General features: G+C 39.4%; 1 protein-coding gene across 1 annotated transcript in view; it reads left to right on the forward strand.

The window, feature by feature from the left end:
- FOXP2 (forkhead box P2) overlaps positions 1–26,750 on the forward strand; it is a 638,779-nt gene that overhangs the window by 197,907 nt on the left and 414,122 nt on the right. The window contains exon 3 of the mRNA XM_019543407.1: positions 16,373–16,456. The gene's annotated coding sequence lies outside the window, so the exon portion shown is untranslated. The remainder of the gene's footprint in view (positions 1–16,372; positions 16,457–26,750) is intronic.

Here is a 26,750-nt window from a genome sequence, read left to right on the forward strand (position 1 = left end):
TAAAGATAAAGACAAGTGTTCATCTGCATCTGATTGTGCATATATAAATCGGTGAGTGTGTGGGAATAATCAAGTGAAGTTTTCCTCTATAATACTGGGATTCCTAATGGAGACACCAAAAAGCAAAATAAAAGAACAAATATATGTTTAACAACCCTCCGGACAAGTGACATCATAAAGCAGAACATATTATAATAACATCCAAGACGTGGCATGTGGGAAAGTCAGGGTACTTACAGCTCTTTGGGAGATTATAAAAGGATACAGAGAGGCAATATCCACTATCACATGCATCTTTGTGAGACTCAGGCCATTTGACTTTACAGGGTAAAGTCTGATGTCTCAAAGTGTGTTGCATGTCTTGTACTTGTACCTTAACAATCAACCAAAAGGAAGCTTTTCATCAGCACAAGAACAGGTGGGATAAGTAGAATAGCACTTTAAAGTTACCATCTACATGCTCTGTGTAATAGTGTGAAGGTACCACATATTTATCTTTTCAGTTACTGCCTTTACACTTTCGTAGATGGTATTCTTGCACCTTTTGATGACTGCATAATGTCTAATCTTTTAGTCATGATATTACTTTTGCATTATCAGCAACCCCTCACAGTCAAGGATGATTATCTTCCATGATTGTCTTATCTGTGGCCCCAGAGATGGCTGACGAAGCAACTCAGGCACATTTCCATGCAGGGTGCGTGGCACTGGGTTCCTGGTTTGGTTCACGACATGTTTTTTTTGCCGCTTCCATTTTTCTGTCTCTTGTTGTCGTAAGTTTTCAAAGTACTGACATGGTTGCAGTATACTGTTGCTCCATTTGGGAAGGTCCTGGGTGATAGTCTCCCATGAGTTGTTGTTGCTTGAGGATGTCCTTCAAGCACTTTCTCTGCCCTCCTCTTGAGTGTATGCCTTGACTGAGCTTGGAGAATAAAACCTGCTTCCGGAATCACATATCCAGGTGACATGGCCAGTGCGGCAAAGTTGATGTTGGATGATCATTTCCTCCGTGCTCATGGTGTTTGGTTGTGAGAGGATGCTAATGTTGGTGTGTCTGTCTTCCTACTGGATTTGAAGGGTCTTCCTCCAACAGAGTTGATGGTACTTCTCCACTGACTTGAGGTGTCTCCTGTTCATTGTCCACGTCTCAGCTCCATACAGTAAGGTGGCAATCACAACTGCTTGATAAACCATGAGGTTGGTTTTGGATCTGATGTCGTTATCTTTAAACATCCATTTTGTCAGATGTCCAAAGGCTGCATTTACACATTTCAGGTGATGTTGGATTTCTTTATCGATGTCAGCCTTCTGCGAGAAATGGCTTCTGAGGTATGGGAAATACTCAACATTCTCCTGAGTCTCACTGTGAATCTGAATTACTAGAGCTGGGGTCTGCTCATTAAGGACACTTTTACACGTTCTCTAGAGGTGGGGTGGGGGAGGGGAGTGCTTTAGTTAGAGTGGCTCCAAAAGCCGCTGTAATTAAAGCACCACCGCATCGTGTGTATTAGTGTCCCTGTGTTTAAAAATGGCAGTGGGGGTGCTTGAACTAAAGCTTGTTTGGCGAACTTTAGTTCAAGTGTACCCACTGCCATTTTTAAGTGTAGGGATGCTGATAAACGAGATGTAGTGGTTCATTAATTAGAGCAGCTCTTGGATTAATCGAGTCTGCTCCGACACACTGGAATTCTGGTGCATTGGAACAGTCTCTGTGCTCATGTATAGGTGCCCTTAAAAGGTTGATGATAGAGAACTTACTCTTCTGAATGTTAAGCATCAGTCCCGTTTTCTTGTATGCCTTGGTAAAGACATCAGTGATTTTGCATACTTACAGAATTAATATCATTGTTGGTTGTCTATCATTTAATTAGCAGTCATGCAAGTTAGCTTTGCCTCAGGATTGTTTTAGGCTGTATACCTGGTTACTTGAACTTTTTTGTTCATTTGCTTTTTGTTTTATTGAGGTTTTTTCCTGAGCTTATTATTTATTTATACTGGTTTACTCTATTTTCTATAAGTACCCCATGATGGGATAAAGGTTGCAGGGTGCATTGATTTAATTCAAGTCTATTTAAATCAGCAAGCCAGAAGCCTGATTTTAAATATTCAATGTTTTAAAACTTTCCCATTATGTATTTTCTTTTATTTGTTTTTTTTAAAAGAAAGGTGTATTTACATTATTTGATACAATTAGAACATGTTTTTATAGTAAATTTAGAACATATGTTTCCTAAGTAGGTAACCTAGCTATAGATGTATAGCAGAAGATATTTGGGGTGTTACAATCCTAACCATTTTAGTATGCTATAAAATTCACTGGATGAATAATTTTTTGCTCATATTTGTATCAAGCTGCATTAAGATGGCAACTTCAATTTAATTAAACACAAAAACCCAGCACTTCAAATTTAGGAAACAAAAGTTAAATGTTTTAGATACAGAAACTTTTTTTTAAAATCAAACCATGGGGTGCACATTTACAACTAATTTATTAAACAGTAGCATTAACTGTTATAATATTAGAAGTATGAACCATATGTATTGAATTAAACCAAATATTTTACGTCCCCCTGGGGAAAATTGAGTAATATGCCTAGGTGAAAGTTGTTTGAGCTTAAGTTCATACTTGCCTATTTTTCTTTAAAATGAAGCAGTCTTTTTTACCGAGGCTGTTTTGAAAAAAAAAAATCCTTGAAACTTCTTTCTAGTTTTTAGGACTCATGAATGCCATCCTCCTCCTCCTTTTTATTCATAGACTGGAAGAGGAAAAAACAAGCTTTCCTGCATTTTCAACTCCCAGTTGATTTCTCAGTCCTAATGAAGAACATATTCTTTCTGCACCTGCAGAAGAGGCTACTTTTGGTAGTGACTTCCACCCATTCAGTGGTGCTACTTTCTTTAAAACATCCTCAGCAAACACGTATTGCTTGAATGTTTCACCTCAAGCTCTGAAATGTATTATGGTTGGCATGATTGATGGGTGATTAGTAGATGCCATATCATAGAAGCATTTTCCTCCTTGGCAGTTAGGCATTTCATATGGTACTTTGTGTTAAGAAAATTGGCAAGAAAATGAGGTGGAGTAAGTGCTTGATCCATCCACTTCTTTATTGCCTCCAATTTAGCTTTGCTGCTGGGCATTTCTTGCTATAATGTTTCTTGAAGTTCTTTCCAAATTTCAACAGCTCTACTTACAGCAGCAATCTTTCTATAGTTTGTTCAAATCTGTGGAAATAGGTTTTAGCATATTCAGCATATTTTCTACGTCTACATTTCTCTTTAATCCAATTTTGACTGCTGTAGCCGTGATACTTCTATGAGTTTTGTCATAATTTTTTTCAGTGATGGTCATAAGAATAAACCAATTCTTAATAAATGCTCAAAGCACTTAACTACTGAATTCCCTTGTATATCTTGGGGTATAATTAGCTTGGTTCCCCTAACTCTCTTTGGTGAAGCTGAAGCAAGGTGGTTGTTATTTCCATAATATTGCAATTTCAACATCATTTTAACTTATTCATGGAATACTTAAATATTTGGCTAAAAGATGCACTAGATGAGTACTATGCCCTGTGTTAGAAGTTTCAGATTTGCTTCATTATCTTTTTCTTTTTTTTCCCTCATCTTTGTTATATTTGTAGTATTACCTGTGATACGGATGTACTCGTGGCACTTGGATTTTTGCTCACAGCTTGTTACAGCTTTTACTGTTACTTCTTTTAAATATTTTACAGTATGGGCATTTTCTGACATAGGTATTGTTTCTGTGACATAATCCTGTCTTCTGTTGTCACGCAAGGAAATATTACTGGATCATTGTGTACATTATTCCATCCATCAAGACTCAGATTAACACTTTTCCCTTCAGTGTTTTTTGCGAACCATTCAATTTTCTTCTGATACACTGTATCCAGAGGTCTTCTAGCAGTATCTGTTCTGTGGAGTGTACTGGTCATAAAGATTCGATCATGTTAGTGAAATGATGATTCTGAAAAAAATGAAAGGGAGAATTTGTTGCATAAATGAACCAATCTTTTCATCTATGTTGTCTTGCTGGACTTTGCTGGTCCTGATTATGAATTCATCCATAGTTTTAATGCATAATGAAGAAAGTCTCTTTTTGGATAGAGGCATTTCCCTGTCCGAGGTATGTTTACTTGCAGTACTACTGGTAGCACCAGTGGGTGACTGAAATTGCAGATGATGGATGTTCATAATTTCTTGCATCTAAGCTGGATCCTGAAACAAAATGGTTAAAAAGTCACTCACACTGAATATTACTGCATTCATTTAGAGAGCGAGAGAGAGAGTGTAAATGAAAGATCCCTCTAACAGTAGACATTTTTAATAAATCAGTGTTTAAATAAAATAATTTTTCCAAATCTAGGCCTATAGGGAAAATATTCCATAAGCCATAAAGGTTATCTTCTTTAAACCTATTTCTTTACCAATATAAAACAGCTTGAAAACAACATTACATTTTCTATTTTAAAATTAATAAATTACTATTAAAACTCTATTCTGTACAGGATCTCTTTACCCAGGGCTGTATTTGTTTATACTGAGTAATAAGACTCATTTTAGAAGTGCAGGGGTAATATTAAAAATGTGTAGTTGACAAATATCTCCACAAAGTAACGCATCCAAGGTGAGGGTGATCACCCACCAACAGTTGGCAAAGTTCTCACAAGGGAATATTTAGAGAGGCTGGATATCTGCAAGTGAGCAGGACCAGATGAACTGCACCTGAGAGTGCTGAAAGAATTGGCCAACATCATTGCACAACCCATGGCAAAACTATTTGAGAACTCATGGTGCTCAGGAGAAGTTCCAAAAGACTGGAAGAGGGCGAATGTACTGCCTATCTACAAGAAAGGAAGGAAGGAGGATCCAGGGAATTTCAGGCCAATCAGTTTGACTTCAATCCCTGGAAAATACCTGGAAAAAATAATCAAAGAATCCATTAGCAATAGGCTAACAGAAAGCAATATTCTAATAGATAGCCAACATGGCTTCATTGCAGGCAGGTCAGGCCTGACCAATTTCATTTCCTTTTATGATCAGGTAACACACCACCTGGATAAGGGAGATGAGATTGACGTCATATACTTGGATGTCAAAAAAGCCTTTGACTTGGTCTCTCGTGATGTGCTTATGGTAAAATTGGGAAAGTGCAGCCTCAATAACCCAATGGTCTGGTGGCTAGGAAACTGGCTCCAATGCAGGACCCAGGGAGTAATAATAGATGGAACTGAGTCAACATGGCACTTGGTGACCAGTGGTGTCCCTCAGAGTTCTGTACTCAGACCAGTGATTTTCCACATATTCATTAATTATTTGGATTTGCGTGTTAAAAGTGGATTGGCAACATTCACAGATGACACCAAATGATGGGGGACTGTAGTTATGCTGCAGGATAGGCTGGGGATACACGCTGACCTGGAGAGGCTCACAAGGTGGGCGGATCAAAACCTGATGATATTCAATACTGAAAAGTGTATGGTGCTTGACCTGGGGAGAAACAACCTGCAACCTATTTACAGGCTTGGTACTGCTACACTTACTAGCACCACAACCGCAAGAGAGCTGGGAATCTTGATAGACCATAGAATGAACATGAGCCACCAATGTGATGTCATAGCTGGCAAAGCAAACAAAACACTAGAATGCATCTACTGATGCATCTCAAACAAGACTGAGGATGTAATCTTCCTGCTTTACTCGGCCTGGTGAGGCCACAGCTGGAGTACTGCATCTAGTTCCGGGCACCACACTTCAGGAAGGATGTGGAGAGGCTTGAGTCCCAAGGAGGGCTACGCATGTGGTTAGAGGTATGGCAAGCAGGCCATATGATAAGAGAGTGAGAGACATGAGTCTGTTCAGCCTGGAGAAGAAAAGACTCAGAGGAGACTTGGTTACGGGGTGCATATCAGGGACTCAGAAAACCATCTGTTCAGCAGGGCTTCCCATGGGAAGACTAGGACTAACAATCGTAAATTGCTAGAAGACTGCTTTAGATTAGACATGAGGAAAAACTTCTTTACAACTTGAGTGTCCAGGGTCTAGAATAGACTCCCCCCAGAGGTAGTACAATCATCTACTCTGGATATTTTCAAAAAACATCTGGATGCTCACCTTGCTGGGGTTATCTAAACCCAGCAGTCATTCCTTCCCAGGCACAGGGGAGTTGGACTTGATGATCTTGAGAGGTCCCTTCCAGCCCCTAACATCTATGAACCCATTGGTTTTTTAACACATTTTGAAAGTAATAAGTAATGCACCCAAAATAAATAACATTGTTGTCATAAACTTTTCTTTTATTAGCATTGCAATATATGGTAGGCAATCAATAAGAATGATTCAAAATTAGTAAGCTTATTAACCCATTGATCCAGATGGCTCTGTCATGCCCACCTCACCATCTTGAAGTTCATTGCCCTCTGAGAAGTGTTTTTTTATATATTGCTTCATTTGAGCTACCTGGTCTTGTATTTCTTTGTTGTGCTGTTTACATTTGGCACATACTCCCTTTTCCCCAGTGGAACAGAAATTTCTTGAAAATATTCTCAAATAGGCTGCAACCTGCAGCCATGATACTTTTGTCCTCCAGTTTCCAGGTGTTGAAATCAAGACTAGTCTATGCTCCATAGAATGTTGTTCCTTTTCCTGGACTGTCTTGAGCTTAGGCTTGGTGCTTTCTGTTGCATACACTGCCACTTGCTCTGCTCCCTCTTTCTCCTCTATACAAGAAATTAACAACAAACCAAGACTTCTCCCTGTGACATAATCCACTTTACCTTTTACTTTACCCTGGCCTAACATCCCTAATAATGCATGATTTCTGCCACTGTAAGTCCATGGCATTGTGTATATTTTGGTTTAGAGACATGGATAGAATACTTGAGAAGTTAATGTTTACATCCTTGTACGTATTCAGAGGGACCAAGAAGAGCAATTTAACTGAAGTACCCAGAACCATTCAGAAGCAGAGGGCTGGTAGTTACTGAGCAGATGGTTGTTTTACCATGAGCTGGAAAATAAGCCTCCATTTACAGGTGCAGAATTATAATTATTCATAATTTGAGAGCTGAGCTAGTGAAGCTCACATAGAGAAACACCCCCCCAGGAGTTTGATACCATCTAGGTGTCCTCAGTTAAGTCCTAATTAAGGAGTATACTTGATGACATTTACTGGAGTCTGAGACTAGGTTGCAACATGGCTTAGCTAATCTTCTGCATCCAGTTATATAGACCCTACATCCCAAGCAGGGTCAAGCCTCTAATATATGAAATATTGTGACATATTTTTCAAGTTTGACCTCAAAAGTTAGATGTTTCCTCATCTCATTTTTATATGGGAGAACATGTGTCTTTAACTCCAGAGATTTTAGTAGAAGCTCATTGACTCAACGTATTATTTTATTTAAATTATTGTAATAGGTTATACTAAATTTACACCGTGACCTATTCTGTATTAAAATCAAATTCCATTTTAAGCTGGTTTATTTTTAAAAAGGAAAAGTCATTTATCATTTAAATTAAAAAAACTCAGTAACTTTTATCTACCCTGGTGAAACATTGTGATTATACTGTATTTACCCAGATCCAAGACAGCTTTGGATTTAAGACAGCCCCACAGCCACAAAGTAGTTTCTATACATGGGCAATTTATAAATTTGTTATAGTTTTTGATACATAGATGCATCTCCCCCACCCCCTCCTTACAGTGGCAGGGAAAGCAGTGATGGGAAGGAGGACCTCTGCTCCTTGCTTCTTGTCCCTCCATGCCTGTGCCTGCCTCATTGCCACATGCCACCCTGTAGCTTGTCACTTTATGTCTGGGTCTAGTTTGGAAAATTAATGAAAACCTTGTATTTATTTTTGAAAAGCTGCAAATATAACACTTGCAATCCAATCAGTAATTTCCAGTTGTTTTGTATTCTTTCAATATGTCGGTAAAACTCTTTCATTATATGCAACACTACCAAAATAGTCCTTATGCTTAAGATGTTACTTCACATTACTTAACGTTTAAAATTTAGATCCATTGAAACAGTGACAAAATACACTCTTCAGCTGTGTATGTAGTAATATAAAATAGCATGTAAAAACTGGCTAATGAGATCACAATAAGTACTAAGGCCTCTTCATGGGCTCATTTCACTTTGACATGATTATAAAACATAACTATTAATTTATTTTGCATGTTCTTGTTAATTATAATAGCATCCAGTAGGGCGGTTGTAGTTAAGGGACTCAGTTTTTCCGTTTCAGGGATCATATGACTCGAGAGCTAGTACTGGATTTTGATAAGGAATTAAACATTTTCTTGCAGTTTGCTTATTTTTGTTTGGTTCAGTTTGTATTTCTAACCCTGCAATTTAGTAAATTGATTTTCTTTTTGTTTTAGAATATATATTAATGTCTGAAGTAATTTTAAGCATAACCTTGAAGAGCATATCAGGAGAGTCTTCATAAAGATTACACCAATTTAGTGCATATGCACAGCATACTATATTGAATAGTATATTTTTAGTAAATTACATATGCTTTAGTTGACCGAAATTAACATTGACATGATCTGGTGGGCCTGCTCTGTCATATGTTTTTAGTCGTTGATTAAACTATCATAAGTGATATGTGGAATCTATACATTTGAAGGACTGTAGGCAGTAGACTCTAATGAAAATTTATATAGACTTAATAGCTTGGATCAGTGGTGGCCAACATTTTTGACAGGTGTGCCGCAAATTAAGCTTGCCCCTCCCCAAGTGCCACTCTGATCTCAGTCCCTACCCGATAGCTTTTGCACTGTGTAATGTGCCTACCTGATACAATCTGCACTCTGGAGTGCTGGAATGGAGGCAGGTGACCTGAACTTCCAGTTGTAGCCAAGCAGAGCAGAGCAAGGTTAGGATACTGCAAGAGGAGGTGTTAGAGCCAAAAGCAAGATTAGCTCTTCTCTGCTGTGTGAGCCCAACAGCTTTATATGGCAAACAAGGATCCAAAACCATTAATTTGGTGGTGGCTTCAGGGCTAGGTAATGGTTAACTTATCTCTTGGCAATAACACCTGACACCTCTTGCAGTAGGTCCTGCCCCCTGCTCCACTCCCTGCCTTCATTCTGGTACCTCCCTTTGCTGAAAGCCTGGGCTTGCATACAAGACCAGTGGTGGCCAATCTGTAGCTGCCATTTGTGGCACACTTGCTGCAGGTTGGCTACCACTGGTCTAGATTGTCTGTAAATCTTCTAGCTCTAGTAAAGCCAATTGAAGTTTAGTGATTTACATATGCCGTGTTATATATGAATTTTCCACTTAGTGGGCAGAGTTTCAAAACAGCCTTTGCACTACACTTGAAAGCATGTTTGAAATTTGAAATACAATTTGAAGTAAATATAGTTAAAGCATGGTTTGTACACCCACCTTAGAGTGAAAACTTGTAGCAAATTATGAAGTCATTATGCACGTTAGTGAGCTACCTATTGCTTAGTCTGTGTTCTAGGCATGAACTGCTGATTACTGCTCCATGTTTTGACAACTGAATAAGAACAGGATATCTTGAATACATACTTACCGGTGACATCTTATCAGCTATGCCATTATGCATCAGAAGGACTTGAACAATATTAATCTTTGCCAAATCTGATGGTGACTCTTGCACAAACTACTGTGTCATGTCTACACATGCATTTGATCAGGGATAGGTTTACTCATGAGTAAACTACTTGTGAGTAAATGCTCCTGGGAAGGCATCTGCACATGTAGGGAAGTGGGAGCAGATTTGCTGCTTACAGCAGCAAATTGCTTCCGCTGTCTGAGGCCCTACTGTGGGCCCCTGCCACCACCAGGCAGAACTCTAGGCTTCCCCTGGGGCTGACAGGAAACACGGGGCCAGCAGACAGCTGTCCCCTGGGACATTACAACATGCCCCCAGGGGCAGATCCTTATTTTCCAGTACTAGTTTGCAGTTCCAGGGCCTTATCTTTCAGTGCCAGCTCTGTGGTAACAGTTGCAGAGCTGGCACTGGGAGATTCATAGATTCATAGATGCTAGGGTCAGAAGGGACGTCAAAGGATCATCAAGTCTGACCCCCTGCCAGTGGCAGGAAAAAGTGCTGGGGTCACGTGATCCCAGCCAGGTACTTGTCCAGTCTCCTCTTCAAGACCCCCAAGGTAGGGGAGAGCACCCTCTTGGAAGCCCATTCCAGGTTCTGGTGTCCTTAACCGTGAAGAAGTTATTTCTGATGTCCAACTTAAATCTATACTTTCCATCAGCTTGTGGCGATTGTTTCTGGTTTTTCCAAGAGGTACTCTGGTAAACAAAGCATCTCCTATTCCCTGCTTACCCCACCTGGTGAATTTGTGTACTACTACTAGATCCCCCATAGTCTTCTCTTGCAGTGGCTGAAAAGGTCTAGGTCCCTCAGCCTTTCCTCATAAGGCCTTTCCTGCAGGCCTCTAACCATACGAGTGGCCCTCCTCTGGACACTCTCGAGGTTGTCCAGATCCTTTTTGAATTGCGGAGATATGGGTCTCCCAACACCAGTCCTAATGTCACGGAGCTGATGCTCCCAGCACTGGCCCCACGACCATAGCGCTGGTGCTGAGAGAGAAGGATCTCCCAGCCCTCTGCTCCCCAATTGCAATGGCTGAGCAAGGACTGGCAGATAAGGATCTCCCAGCCCCACTCCCTGATCGTGATCCCAGAGCTAGGAGCTTGGAGCTCCCTTCTGCCAGGGCAGGGGGACATAGTCGCTGCCTGGGCTCCAGTTGCAGAGCCTGCTCTGGCAGCAGGCAGATCCTTGGGCACAGGGAGCAATCTCCAACCCCCTGGTATATGGCTGACCGGGAGCAGATTTGCTCCTGGTCAAGTGTCTAGACGAGCACTACTACTACTAATCAAAAGTAAATTTGCTACTTTTTGGTAGATAGCAATTTTACTTGCAATTAGCAAGATTTACTGTGTAGTAAATCTAAGAAAGCACTTACTAAGCATGTGCACAGACAGTAAACTACACTACTCCCCAGCTAAGCATCTCATGTAGATTTGCCCACTATTTCTGAGTCATCCTGAAAGGTTTCATAGCTTCTGCAAAGCAAAGATGGAGTTTGGATGTGGAAAAACGTAAGGGTCGAAGACAAGCAGAAGCTGTCTGCTGCCTTCTCTGCTTCTGACAGGGCACCAGAAATGTACTAACCAGATTGCAAAAAGCAGCATTGGGCCTAACAATTTCAATATTTACTCTGTGTTGATATGAATGTGGACAAATGCTTTGGGATGCATCCATACATGAGGCTGACACTACACCATCAAGATCAGTAAAGATCAAGGGGAAAAAAAATCTGGGTACAGAGTATGCATCAGCTGGCCCTGGCTGGTAGCATCCTCTGTTGGATTCTCCTCCAACAACTGTTGTTGCATCCTGTTGAGAAGAAGATTCCAGAATCAGAATGTAGATTCCAGGCAAATTGCTGAGCTGCTGATATTATTTTCCCTGATTGACAAAGCCAGAAAAAGTATCAAATGCAGCATCTGAACTTCTACATAGCTTTTATTGGTTTGACAAAAGTCTTTTGATACAGTGAGCTGACCCAGATTTGGGACTTTATACTTGCCTGTCTAGCAAATTTTTCTTGCTTTATGAAAGTTTTTGTTATTCATGATAGTTCCATGATGTGAAAACTGTAAATACAATTTATCTATTGCCTTTCTGTGATGAATGGTGTCAAACAAGGGTGTAGCTTATTCTATATGCAGTGGTTCTAGACAAGATAACGTAAGAAGTGAACACTGAAATACCTTCTAAACTATTCAAAGGTTGCATAATCTCAGTAGGCTGGGTTCTGAGTACTAAACGGACTACTATGCAGTAACACATGTAAGCCAATGACTGCACTGTAGCCTCCTTCCAGGAAGATCTTCAGCTGTAAGTCAATCATTTAATTGTCTTCACAACCAGCTTTAGACTAACCATCAGTTTAAGGAAAACCTAATTTTGATGTCAACCAGCCTCAGGAACAGTTTTCTGGCCTTTTCAAATCTGTTAGCACAACTGAACTCCTATTCATTTGTGGGTTTGCTTGTCTTAGAAATTTTTTGAATGTTTATTCTGACATTCATGGGTGGTAGTCCTTCAAATCCAGAAAACAAGCATGACCTTTAGTGGCTCTTTCAAATAAATATTAAGTCAGTGTGAAGTCCATGTCTGCATCAAATTAAAGGTATACAAAACTGTCATGTTTACCATGTTATTACATGGGTGTGGCGTTCAGAGTTGGCATGAAAGCCATATCTATTAGCCAGAGAAATTCCATCAGAAACACCTTTTGTGATTTACTCCAAATGAGGAGGAACAAGAAGCAGACCAATAACAAAGCCCTGCTGTATGCTGAGGAAGTAAAAATGAAGGTTTGTTTGAATTATAGTTGCCCAAGAAAGCACTTGCAGGATATCCAGAAGGCATGCTTGATTGCAACATGGTGGCTAGCTGTTTTAAGATCTTAGCAATAAATTGATGGGGGTTGGACTAAATGATCCCCTGAGGTCCCTTCCAACCCTAACTTTCTATGGTTCTAAATAGACGACAGTGGAGAGTCAAGGTGAGGGAGGGTATAGGCCTTTTTGAATAGTAGTGGTATACCTTTAGGCAAGAAAAGCACACAAGTACACATCGGTAGCAGTTGACTAGCTCATGCATTGGTTAGCATTGCAAAATTTATTACCAAAAGGTGCTTATCCAGCATAGTCTGGTGCCTTCATCTTTGTTTACACTGCACTTAACCATCCTCCCCTTAACAGCATACACGAACTATCAACACATCCACAACACTTGACTTTAACCACCCCCATTACTGAACAGTCATTTTCATCAGCTGTATCAAAGGCAGCTAACAGACCTAAGATGATCAACGTAGGCAGGCACATGATACCAGTGATACCATAAAAGTTATGGGATAAAGTAAATAATAATAATAGTAACTGTAGTAGTAACAATAATACTGATGATAATCAGATGCTTGAAAACTTAAAATAGGCACTGTAAAAAGTCAAAAAATATTCCTACCCTGAAAAATTATAATACTAAATTTAAGATGAGAAAATAAGTACAGTAGATGAAACCAATAGTCATGGAGATCACAAGACCACTGAACTTGCAACACAGGCATCATACTTGAATAAAAAATATTAAAGGGATGCTGTATCCTTGTAATTTGAATTACTTTTACACATGTTTTTAGAACAACCCTAACAATGACTAATTGAAAAATTAATACTTCCATTTGTGTTTGTATTATGTATTACCTTGTTCCACATGAAGGACCATAGAACTACACATGTAGCAAGTAAGATGAGTTAGGATGTCAAAAGTGACAAGAGGTCTACCCATCTGAACAAGTTGTAGGATAAGGGCTGAATGTCTCTCTGTGCTAGGCTGACAAACATAACTTATTAATTCTAGTTTATAACACTTACCGTCTTTATATAAAGAATTTACTTAATGATCTATTCTGATTTCCCCAATGTTCTTATAATAAATCTAATTAATTATTAACCAATGCAGGTTACTCTTCCTTTCCTTGACCTTATGTAATTTTTAAAAAATCACCCAAACTTTTGTTGTTAGAAGTGACAGTTGAAAAGTTCATGGGATTCTGGAGCTGCCAACACCTGTAGTCCTCATAAAAGTGAGAGGCTTTTCAGTTCATTAGAACTGTCCCCTCATTTAGGGGGCTACTTGTGTGAGTAAAATCTGTTGAATCGTGCCTGAGATAATATTTCTTGCAACATTATATTAAAATACAACTATCTATGCTTCTGAATGCAACTTCCTATTAATCACATTTAAAGTTGTAAAGAGAATTATCTGGGAGTTGAGCTAAAATGGGTTTCTCAGCCTCAAAGAACAGAACAGATATTAAATTTTAAGCATTGTCAATAATCAGGTTGAAGATAAACTGCCACATATGAAGGGATAGAATGGGGGTAGGCGATGTTTTTGGCCAGAATACCAAAAAACCCTGCAATGCCTACTGTGTAAGGTGCTAGAGTACCGGCATGCTAGAAATACAGAACTGGGGTGGTGGGTACATGGCAGGATGCACTGCATTATTAATGGAGTAAATAATAATAAATACTGCTTTTCTTTTCACAGTAAATACCAGTTTTTATGGCATCACGGCTCATTTGTTAAGTATGTTTTCTTAATGTGTAACAAATTGTATGTTTCTAATGTTTGTAAAACATGCTTAAAAGAGACAGAAAAGAGGGAGAAAAATAATGATAAAAAGAGAGAAAAAGAAATAGAAAAAGGAGAGAGAAAAAGAGGAGAGAGGACAAGAAAGCAGAGAAGAAAAAAGAAAAAGAAAAAGGAGAGAAAAAGAGAAAAAAGGAGACGAGAAAAAGAAGAAAGGAGAGAAAAGAGAGGGAAAGAAAGAAAAAAGAGAAAATAGAAAAGAAAAAAGGAGAGAGGAGAAAAAGAGAAGACGAGAGAAGGAGAGGAGAGAGAAAGAAAAAAGAAGAGGAAAGAAAAAAGAGAAGAGCAGCATGAGTGGGGCAGAGCCACCACTGCTGTAGAGATTAACCTCGAATTGAGGGATTGGCACCACCACCACCAAGGAGTGGTGACTTAGGAATAACTGTAGAAGTATTAACAGCAGTGATATGAAAACAAAAGTACTAATAATGAATATATTTTCTTTTTAGTGTTGATTTTTTTTCTATTCCTTACCAATTTTTTAGGCTCTCCCTTAGGTCTCCATAATCCCCTTTTGGTGGTTGAGGTTATTGTTTCCCCTTGTGTTAGTTCACAAATACTTATCATGTTACAGGTATTTGCCCTTGAGGTATAGGTTGCACCATGTATTTGTCCCTCCCCAGGCTTGTCTGGAAAAACCTAACTTTGCTGCTCTTCCTCATCCTATATGCCACTGTAGAGATTTCCAAGGACTCTCTGCTCTTCCAGATCTTTCTCCCTGTTCTTGGTGACAGGATTTTATGTACCAAGTTCCTCAAATTTTAAAAGCTTGATCAATGTTTGACAGGGAGCCATTAAAAAAACTCCTAGTTTAGCAGTGCTTTTGTTTAACCTTAGGGAAAACAACAAATCTAAAGTGGGTAACTGATAATCAGAATACTTATTCATATCTCCAGTGGAAGTTCTGATTAGTTCTTCTGTCTTTTCTAAGTTTTTATAGACTATATTCTGCAAGAAAAGGGCATCAATATTTGACCTTTTACAGTCATATCCAGAAACAGCCAAAACAGGGACTGCTAAACCAGGGCAGGGAAATGGGGACACTCTTCTTTCTATGCACCTGTCTGGACTCAGAACGATCTAGGGAATATCCCTACTTGGAAAGCCAGGATTCCCAGGTGCCCGCAGCTGCCAGTGAACTTGAGAAAAACTGTAGAGAAAAGCCAGCCAGAGACTCTAGCTGGTAGGACCAGGCACAGATGCAACCAAAGCAGGGACCTTCAGACACAGAAACATTTCTGCCATTTTGATTGGACTTTCTCTGCCCTATACTGATTAGCCATTTGCTCCAACCTTTTTTCCCGTATAGTCTGTTTTCCTTAGGTTCATTCCATGCTTGTCCCTCTTAATGCACTCCTCCAGTTTATTTTCCATTTACCTTATAACCCCTTACCTGCTCCAGAACTAATCCCATCCCAATAGGAAAATAACTGGCATTAACAGGAACTGTGATGCAGTCACACTTTTCACTCTTTCTATTTATTATAACCAAGGACCCTGGTTTTCTCTGATTTAAAAAAAATCCCCAATTTTCAGTTAAAAAAAGTAACCTTAAATTCACATTTTTCCATGATTAAAATGAAACACCACTATATATATATTTATATATTAGTGATGTTTCATTTAAATCATGGGAAAATGTGGATTTGGGGTTACTTTTTTTTTTAAACTGAAGATTGGGGATTTTTTTGAATCGGAGAAAACCAGGATCCCTGGTTATAACCTTTCCTGGCCTCTGTGTCTGTCTTGCTGTTGAAATTATCAGCTTTTTTGGGTAGGGACTGCTTCCTACTCTGTGTTTGTATAATACCTAAAACAATGAAACCTCATTTTTGGCTATATTAAGCATTATTGATCATATTAAACATAAAAAATATAGCTAGTTTCACTCCATTACTCCATGGGGTTTATGAGTGTCATGAGAAGAGGTTCTTCCTTTCTTTGATACACAAATGTTTTATTAAATTGTATGACAAAAGAAAAATACTCCTTTTATATTTCCACCAACACTGTCATTGTTCCATGAAAATCAAGAATTAGCTACAGAATATAAGACTATTTGAATCTGTTCTGTCAGTAGATAGATAACTATAACTATTTTTCTTTATCTCATCAGGCTGGTGATGCTGGAATTGATTTCATACACCTCTCCAGTTCAAGGCTGAAATCAGGAAGTCTTTTTAAGGCCTGGAAGAGGCAGGTGAGTACAGTTAAAGCACTGCAAATTGCAGTATGATGCTTATAGATTTCTTTTCTCCTACTAGCATTGCTCCTTTTTTGCCAGTGTCTGTTCAAAAAACTCATAATTGCTTTCTCTTGTTCCCTCAACATTATTATTATTTGTATAAAGTCTAGACAATTGAGCATAAGGAGTTAGTAGTTATAGAAGTATCTCTCTTCACATCCTTTTCTCCTCTCCTTTTCTCAGCTTCTTCATCTTCTATGAAACTTAAGCAAAAAAGTGATCTAGGTTCATTCGGAATATTGAAGAGGTTTTGTATATGATTAAGGGATACAAATTCAGTATAGCCAATGATATTTCAGCTGTACAAATGAGGGATGCTGCAATTACAAAACTAGGAAATGTGTAGTGGAAAACAGAACTGATCCCTTTTTTTCTGATACTTATGCCAAGAGGAAGTATAATATTTTATACTAGATATTTTGCCTAGGCACTGTATTTATTCAGTCTTTGCAAAGTAATGCTTAGTTTTGTTTTTAAACAAAGACTATAAAAGTGCACTAAATACCAACAAATGGTGCACTGATAAGTGACGAAAAATTAATAATTTTTATTTCAAAGTTTTTTTTTTTTCACTTGGACATTGAGAAGCTAAAGTTGAGTTTGGTATATAGCAGCATTTCCCAACTGGTGTGCCATGGCACACTGGTGTGCTGTCAGACATAACCAGGTGTGCTGCAGGATCTTGGGGGGCATGGCTCCTGGTGGGGTGGGGCTCCAGCCAGTGCTACCACTGCCACCCTGCACCACTACCGCTTCACATCCATTTGCAACCCCCCAGCTCTATATCCAGCCATGTGCCACCCCCTCTTCTCCTTGCCGCTCTGCATTCATCTGGTCTGCCATGGGATGGGAGAGGCCATGGAAGTGTGCCATGGGATGAAAAAGGTTGGGAAATGCTGGCATATAGTTTCATTATACTAGCTGCTTTAGCAAGATGATAGTTAAGCTGCCTTGCTCAGAAACATGTTTTTAAACTAAATATATACTTTGTTTTAAATACTGATATATTTAAACTTGCAAGGATGAGATGATAAATTAATATAATGAATCCTAATGCTTGGGTATCACAAGTTTATTGAAACAATAGTAAACTATACTTAGTTGGGAACACAAACCTTACCTTGAAATCCAGGACTCTGAGTTCAGTTTTTCTCATTAAGAGCTCTGTATGTGTTTGCATTTCAACATACCTGAGAGCTAGGATTCTTGGTTATTAGGGTGTGGGCCCTGGTCTTGAGAAACCTGCATTTAATATTCATGTCTGCTTCAGATTGCCTAGATGATTTTGAGCTAGTCAGATAGGACCACATTTAGGTATTTTAAAACTGCAGGTAGGTGCCTGTAGGATTTTCCTGTGTGCCAAACCCCCATTGATATCAGGGGAAACTGGGCACCTAAGCATATTTGAAAATCCCACTATGTACTTAATTGTATCACCAACTGGCAAGAGAATATTTATACCTGTCTCATTGTGTCTTGGTGTCTTACCTGCAAAATATGGGCATTATCATTTCACTGCATCAGATAATGTTTTGTTTGAGGATAAATACATTAGACTGAGACGCATACTATTGTAGTACTGACCAGTATCTAAAGCCATATGCAAACATTCATTTCTAGCATGTAGAAGAATTTCATGGAAATTTCCATTGCTAGAAATAATTTCAGGAGAGGGAGGAGTGCAGACATCCATTCTGCAACCTCCCCCTCTTCCGTGCTGCTTGTGCCAACCCCAGACTAAGGTGAATCCGCATCTGGAGAAAGCGTGGGCTCCTCCAGGCATCCTGTTTCCAGAGTACTGGAACAGCAGGGCAAAGCTCTGTGCCTGCTTCTCATGCTGGGAACTATGTTGTGAGAAGCAAGTAGGGGGCTCACAGCACTGATTCCTCTGCTTGGCTTAACCAGGCCTGTTGTTGCCATAGGGAATTATTTTAAATGTCTGTTGTTGTTTTTTCAATTGATTTCATATTGCTGTAGACAGAGTAGAAGAAAGTAGTATCCATTGGGGATTATTCCAAGTGGGCAAAGCATTTATAAATACCAAAATATCTCTAGCTGATTTCTGATGGAAGGGAGCCCATGCAATTTGAATCCATCTTGGGATAGGAACTTATCTTACTCCCTTCCACCTTGACAACCTCTCTGGTCTGGTCTCACCAATCTGTACCTTAACAACATACTGTAATGTAAACCAGGGCAAATTACTTTCATACAAATTTGTGTAGATACATGCAGCCATACCCAACCCCTCACTCTCCGTTGTGCAGTGTGTGACAGATGCTTCAGAATAATAGTATATTAAAAATGTGCTATATTTAAGGTTTAAGGTTATGGATATTGTAAGTATTTTTGTGGGCTTGTTGGTTTAGAGGGTAAGGTAGGGAATAGTTCCTGCAGGATCTAAAGGCACTTGGGGAGTAATTAATGCTGAAACAATGCATGTAACACGTTTTCTGAAGTTTCAACCTCCTGGGGAGGAAGCACAGACTGATTTGACCTGGTTCAGAGGACTGAGAAAACAAAGGGTTTAAAACTGTATAAAATGACATCCCTGACCTGGTGGGAGTGGGGCGGAGGGAGGAAGAAGAGGAAAGAGAGACAATCCAAGAACAGACAAGTAAGAGACTGATCGGAGATCGTCCCTGTGAGAGTTTCCGTGTGGGAGGTAAATGGCCACCTGGCAAGCTAGGCATGTGTATAGGTAGTTTCCCCATTTTTAATTAATTTTTTTCCTGAAAGGCTTCTGTTCTGAATAAATATTCCTCCGATTTGTGAGAGTAAGTTGGTTACGGAACAGTTTTCTCATTGTCAGAACTCTAGGTGATGTCAGGTTATCTCCTGAGATTATCGCAGTAAACCCCAGGGCTAGGGACAAAAGTTACACATAAACTGGTTTAAGTGATCAGAAACTGGTTTAAACCTGTAACAGAACATAAGTTCAGTGCACATAACTGAGTTTCGAAATGGTGGAAACTGGTTGAATCTAGTAACTGATTGAGCTCAATCTGGTTTATTCAAATTCTGTCCCATACCCCTTCCTGGTTTAAGTTAAACCAGAGTTCCCCAGCAGCCCTGCATGTTCTTTGGGCTGTGCTCTCTGCTCCAGCTGAAGCTGGGACAGGCAGGGGCTGGGGCCTGGCCAGAAGTTGGAGATCCCGAAGGGAGCAGTGTCCAGAGGGAACTATTTGGGTTCCTGTTTGGTGATGTTTGCAAGGCATTTAAGGTTGGTGAAGAAATAGGATTAATTGGAAATGGGAAGGAAAGGCACAGCTCAGCTGTGGGAATGAAGATAAAGTCAAAATGTATGAAGTGTCATGGCTTCCCATAATTTGAAAAAGTTTTGGCAGTGAGGGGGACTGTGCTTAGTTGCCTCTACCATATATTTTGTTCAGATGGGCTGTAGTAACCTATCCTTGTGGTAGGTTTTTCCATCAGCATGTTTGTCCAATGTGGGCCATGTGTTTTATAGTCATGCTCAGTGTTAGCTGCATTTAATCAACTTCATATTGGTTTCCATTGTTTAGCACATGCTGGACAATCTATTTGATGAGATTCCCTTGTATGCAATTATATGATGAGGGGCTCGTTTTATAATACAAAGACGCATCTTGTATTCAAGTAAGTATGGCATATAGGGTTATGTAAATATGTAATACCAGTGGTAAATGGAGGGAGAAATGGACCTATTTTGTAACTGTAGCCTTAATAACTATGTTGGTCAGCATAAGGGTTTGGCTGGGATGTAGGCAGCCAGGCCTGTGGTAGGCCACTAGGAGCAACCTGGGGGGTTTGTGGGGGCACAGGTTACCAAAGCATCAGGTTGGGGTTGGGGTCTGGGTCAGCAGCATGGAGCGCATGGGACCAAGTTCCAGGAGAGGTGAGGACCAAGTGCCAGGACACACTGAGGCAGTATAAGGGCATACCTGCAGCCTGAGGTTGCAGGTGTGTTTATATGGGGTGAGTGGTGCTTTTAAGCAGCCAATCCATTGCAGAGAACTGGGGCAGTCACATTAGCCAGAGATCAGGGGCAGGTGTGATGACTCAGGTGCTTGGCCTAGCTAGGCATGCCTGATCAGAGACTCTGACAATTGGATATTATTATTATATTATTATTATTACTGACAGCATTTTACTATTGCCCAGAAATAGCTAATCTTCTCATATTGTATATGGAGACATAATGATGTGTTTTAATTTTTTTTCAAGCTAGCGTGTATGTTATGTAACAAAAAAAGTTTAGGATATAAAGCAGATCAGATTCTGTTTTCTAAACGATAATGGAAAGTTCTCTGTATACCAGTCATACGCCTGTCTGGGAGGTATACTTGTCATTACTAATACTAGTCAGTTTCTCCATAGTTTGTGTCCCATATTCTGGAAGACTGTTTGTTTATGGTAGGAAGATATTTGTTGCATTGGCACGCTGCAATTACAATTTGGTCAGCCAACAACAACAGTTCCAGCAAAAAATATTAAGATGTTTTTTCTGGAGATTTACCATGTTCTCTGCCACGTAATGCCAGAAATGCAGTAATACTGACTGATGTGCCTATAATAATTTGGCAGTATCACTTTATTGAATTCCAAATGTCTGGACTGTGAGGCAGTTCTACCACATATGGATGAAAGTAACTATTATTCTGTTTCTTCAACTTTTTCTCCTTTAATTTTGAGTTAAATACAATCTATAACAAATAGTTTTGTTTATGGAAAGCCAAATGTATTTGGCTTTTATAGTAATAGGTCTTTGTTTCTTGCAGTACCGTAGAAGAGGTTAGGGTATTTTTCTTGGACTCAAGGAGGAAATAGTGATAAATTTAAAGTGCAAGCTCTTGTATACCTCAGACTTCTCTAGTTGAGTTCCTTTGCAGTGAAAATTAGGATTCAGGGCTTGAGAATACTTGTAAAAGGATATCAGAAAGAAATCATACTTGGGAGTAAAAATAAGGATAGTTAGAGATACTGCTTCTCTAGCCTGTCTTACAAGAAGTCACTTAACCAAGTACACTTCCATTCCAGCTAAGAATTCTTGTAATTTAAATGAAAAGAGGGATGGAAAATTAAAAAAAAAAAATCTTCTCCTGTCAGAAGAGAAACCAGGGAAGAGGATGGTTTTATACTTTTTCCATTTCTTTCCAATGGGACATATTCTTTTGACCTGTTACAGGTAAAGGCTTAATTTTTAAGCCTGGACTTCCCTCTGCACAAACATGCTTGCTCCTGCAATGTGCAGTGTGCACGCATATTTGCACACTGTAAAATAAGCAACATCAAAATGTCAGAGATCTTGAGCTTCCTTTTGAAATGATCTCTCTCCCTGTTGTTCCACACTAGTCTGTACATTGGCTCGCTGGGTGGCTTCCTTCAAGCTGCACTCCTATAAAGCAGTTGGCCATTGGGGTCAACTGAATCAACCTCATGATCTTCTGACTTAGTGCTTTGAGGAAAAATTCTAACATGCTTTTTCTATTATAGAGAGCTGTATTTTTGCTGCAGTATGGAAAACTTGATTGACTGAACTACTGAACTGATTACTTATGAAAAAGAGACGTAGTGATGATTTTTTCCTTATAGTTCTGACATTATGTAATTTTAATAACACAGCCTATATACAGATATTTTATATTTCTTGTTTATTACAAAAATTTACTTATTATCTATGATTACATTTTTATTATCAATAATATAATACTGGCAGATCCAAAAGGAGGGGGTCATTACATGTTGAATTTAGATTTGGAAGTTAAGTGGTGACTCTTGATTTGTTGGAGGTCAGGTGCTTTACAGAGGTGTGAAGCATTTGGTCTCAATGGGATAGTATGAGCTACTCTGCCAAATGATTAATAGAGTGGCACTAATTATTTTCTCAAAGAAGGCTGCATGTTCCACATTCCTACTCAGAAGTTGAATGCTGTGCTATACTCATAGAGAGCCCCGGAATAATACTAGGAATAGGAGGGATAATGTTAAAAGACAAATATAGAACTTCTTTCCTCAAAAACATTGGGTGGGTTGCACTTGAATTCTAATTCTTACTGGAGAAAGACTGAAGCATAAACCCAGTACTTTAGATTTTTTTTTTTTTTTTGGTAGCTGGGCTATTTTTACAGCATTTTGAATTACCTTTGCAAGATAATTGTAGTTAGTTGTAAATTACTGGTATTTGGGGAACTTGTAGAAACATTTTAATGGAATATAAAGGTAAAGGCAACTTTCTTGCACAATCAAAAGTAGTTTACATATATAAAATCAAATTTGTGGCCTGGAACTGGTAGGTAGTAAATTTTTTGCTATGATTATACAAAGTAAGAAAATATGGATTTTAACTGGCCTGCCTTTCAATTCACCTGAACATTAAGTATGTTCTTAATGGTCTGATTTGCTGGGAAGAACAGTATTACAATAATCTGTGTTTTATAGCCCATATCAAATATAAGCTTGCATCACTTATTACAAAGTTTGTGCTTTGGGAGATATTTTCATGACATCCAAGAGTGATGTCCCACAGTTCTTGGAATTAGTTCATAATGGTATCATCTTCTGAAATGAGTTGTTGCTCTCACACACTGATTATTTTGTGGTTCATGCCTAATCTGATAGTTATATTTAAAATGTCATAGACTTTTTATGGAAAAACATGTTAAAAATTGTCATTATCTCAGTAATTGTATAAAATGATTATGGAAAAAGTGGTATACATTTCTTTTCAAGGTCCTTGCTCTATGCCACTCAAAAAGTGGAGGTGAAAATACAATTTTTAAGTTAATTGAATACTAGTTTTTAAATGTTGACTACATGACAACAGAGGACTGTTACTGTAGTTGTCATGTAAAATAAAGTTGGAGTCTGGAGCCCCCTTTTAGCTGTCAGCTTTATTAAGAAGCTACTGGTGTGTTGAACTAGGCACCCGTATTGTATAAGCAGTGCATTCTGGTGTCTAGGGAGATTTTTTTTCTCTTCACTGCTGCTTTATTAGGCCTTGCTCACTCATACACTGGTGCCCTGTCTTACTCCAGCTTTCTAGCTGCAACTCACAGCACAGTAGGTCTAATGCAGATTGACGCCTTTGCCAGAGGACTGATTGAAACTTGTGTCTCATAGTTGCTAATGCTCACTGAACCATTTTATTGAAGATAAAGTAAATAAAATAGATTGCCATATGAGAATTCTCTGAAATCAAATGGAATAATTTGACAGGTTTAAGCCCATGAAAAAAGCAAAGCATTGAAGCAGACGGGAATACTTTTTATGCACAGTATGCCAGGAAAAAGTCTCTACTGGGTTTGATGTTAAAATATTAATGCTTTTTTTACCAGAAGTTGTAATTGTTGAAAACATTTAGCATTGTCTCCAACAGAATTTATATTTTGGTCCAGATTTGTTACTTTTCTTTAGAGGTGGGGGGAGGGTTGTGCATGCATGAAAGGGACATTGTGCTGATTTCTTTTTCTTATTGCTCTTCTGACACTTTTGCGCATGGATCACTAGGCTTTTAGAATTTAATACAAAACAGAGATGTATATTTTACAGTAGATGAGACAGTCTTCATATTTTAAATAGAAGTAAGCTTTTTCTTTGGGAAATTAATTCTGTGGGATCGAGTAACATAATGTAGTTTTTAATCTATTGTTAATTAAGAGTGACAGTTTGTATTAGCAGGAAAACTATAATAGGAGCTGTAGCTTCTAAATACAAATGCTATATAATGTAGTACAGTAAAAACGGACTAATAAAAGCCATTGTATCAAATCATTCAGCCTACTTGGTCAACTGTAAACAAATGAATTCACAGCACTTCTTTTTTTTTTTTTAAATCTACTGTAGATTGATTGGTATTATAACTAGCTTTTGGAATAAGTTAATGTATAACAGCGGAAAGCTTGCAGTAAATAAAGTTTAATATTGTATGTTCTCTCCTGTTCTTTATCTGGTTTGCACTGAATTTTGGCTACTTTTTCTTTCACAAGTCATTTAATTGAAACTATTTAGACTACAGTTGTGGAGAAAACAGAATATCCAGAATGCATCATTGCTAGTTTAATGTAACGAGTTCACTAAAACACAAACTTTTAGTAGCATGTTATAAAAGCTTAAAATGTTTTTTAAGAAAGTGAAGTTCATCCCTTTCTAAACATAAACATCAATGATTTTAGAATCTATCTCTGAAATATCATTTTTATTTCTTATTCTCTGTGCTTTTTATGTAGTTGTTAAAACTTGAACAAAATTCACTTTATTTTGATTTAGGCATTTTATAGTTAAACTACACTTAAATTATAAAACAATATTCAGTAATATGGCAGAACTGGTCACATGCTTTCAGTGAATGAAAAGTAGAATCGTTTATCAACATTGAGGTAAGTTGGTTAAAAAATATGAAGTGTTCACAGTCTTTCCCTCCTTCCTTTTTGTCATATTTTTAAGAAAAAACATTCGTCTTTGCCTTATCCTTGTCTGAAGCACTGAAGAGTCAATGTAGGATAGTGGTCTGTTTCTAGGTAAAGTCTCCATAGTATCGTAATGATTCTGTGTGGTCCATAATGGGTATGTGGAAGAATATATTGAATGGCATGCAGGTGAGATGGGAAAACCTTATAGGAAAACTGATTCACTCCCTTCATAGGTACCTCTTTGTTAAAGACATTTCCACCTCTGTCTTCATGTGGCAATCATGATTTTCTGGGGCAGGGGTTGTCAACCGGGGGTACATGTAGGTCCCAGAGGGTACACGGGGGCCGCCACCCTGCACCACTACTTCACAGGAGCAGGCTGGGGTGTGGCGAGAGCAGGGCCACACAGACGTGCTGCTGCCCCTTCACCACTCCGTGTCTGGCCTCTCACCACCCCGTCCCCCCGCTTGGCGTCCAGCTGCTTACCCTCCCCACCACCCCCGGAAGCACACTTATTAAAAAGGGGGCCACCGGGGGTACACTTATTAAAAAAGGTTGAAAACCCCTGTTCTAGGGGTGAGATTGTCTTGCCATGAAAAGAATGAGGATGGATCACAATTCTGTATCACCTGATCATCATGTTCAGCATCTTTTTTGATAAGAGTATTTTGGGGAAGTAGGGGTGCAGAGTTGTTTGATGGCTTGTTTCAAATATAGATCATATATATTTCTTATGATTTTCAAGGGGTTATGGGCTCAAACACTGGGTGTGTACAAGTGTTCAATTCAATTGGTGGAAGTGCAGCCACTTACTTTAGGCTGTTTGAAATTCAACCACTTGAAACCTATACAGGTACTCTAAGGGTTGTCTTTGTGTTCTGCAGACAGCCTCCAATGCTCAAAGCATGCAGCTAAGGGGAGCCAGAGTATGCATCCCAGGATGCTTTTCAGGGTCCCTTGTCTGCCAACTTCAGGTGACAGGAGACATGGGCACAGGTCAGGGCCAATTGGCTGCTCCCTCACAAATTTCCCTAAGAGCTGTCAGGCTATTAGCAGACTCGGGCGGGGGGAAGGGGAGAAGGGCTTTGCCTATGGTATTACTAGGTCCATGTGTGGGACTGCAGGCACTGGCGACATGTAGAGGGTGCATGTGCACTGTTTGAGATTGGCTGTGCCAGCGGTGGTGATTGACCGCTGGGGGACCTGTCCCCCTTGGTTGAAGATTGGCCGCTGGTGCCCCCCCCAGTATTAGGAGGCACCAGTCGCTCATAACTGCAGGTCCACACCCTGTACATGGGGTTGCAGGCGTGGGACTCTGGACTGCCACAGGAGGGAAGTCTATCTCCCTACAATGCTTCTAGCCAGCATCCTCAGCCTTGTGTGTTGGCCTTCAGCCATGAGGCTCTGAAGTGTCTCGCGAAGGGAAATCTTCCCCTATGCAGTGGGGGGGCTCCAAGGACCTCAGGGCAGTGTCTGTGCAATGGAGTGGCAGGGGCATAAGAAGATAAAGGGGGGTGGGAGAAGGCAGCATTATGGTGAGGTTGGGTGTCCCATGGTTTTGGGTCACTTCTCCTTGCCACATGAACAATCTCTCAGCTGTCAGAGGGAGGGGATTTTGTGACTTGGACTGCAGCAGTAGAATGCAGTTGAAACATAGACTGTCCTTATGCAGGGGAGTGGGAGAGGGAGCAGGGCAGACTGGGATTCCAGAGATTGGGGTGGCAGCTGCAGTCAGTTGGGGAGGTGTGCAAGCCTTCATTCACTCTTGAACTCCAATCAATTAGCACTTCAACCTTGTCTCATATGACAGGGATTTCCATCATGTTGGTCATTTTTGAAGTGGTTGAATTGCTTTGAAT

Source organism: Crocodylus porosus, unplaced genomic scaffold (assembly GCF_001723895.1).
Source record: "Crocodylus porosus isolate Cpor-Errol unplaced genomic scaffold, CroPor_comp1, whole genome shotgun sequence".
Classification (NCBI taxonomy): Eukaryota; Metazoa; Chordata; order Crocodylia; family Crocodylidae; genus Crocodylus; species Crocodylus porosus.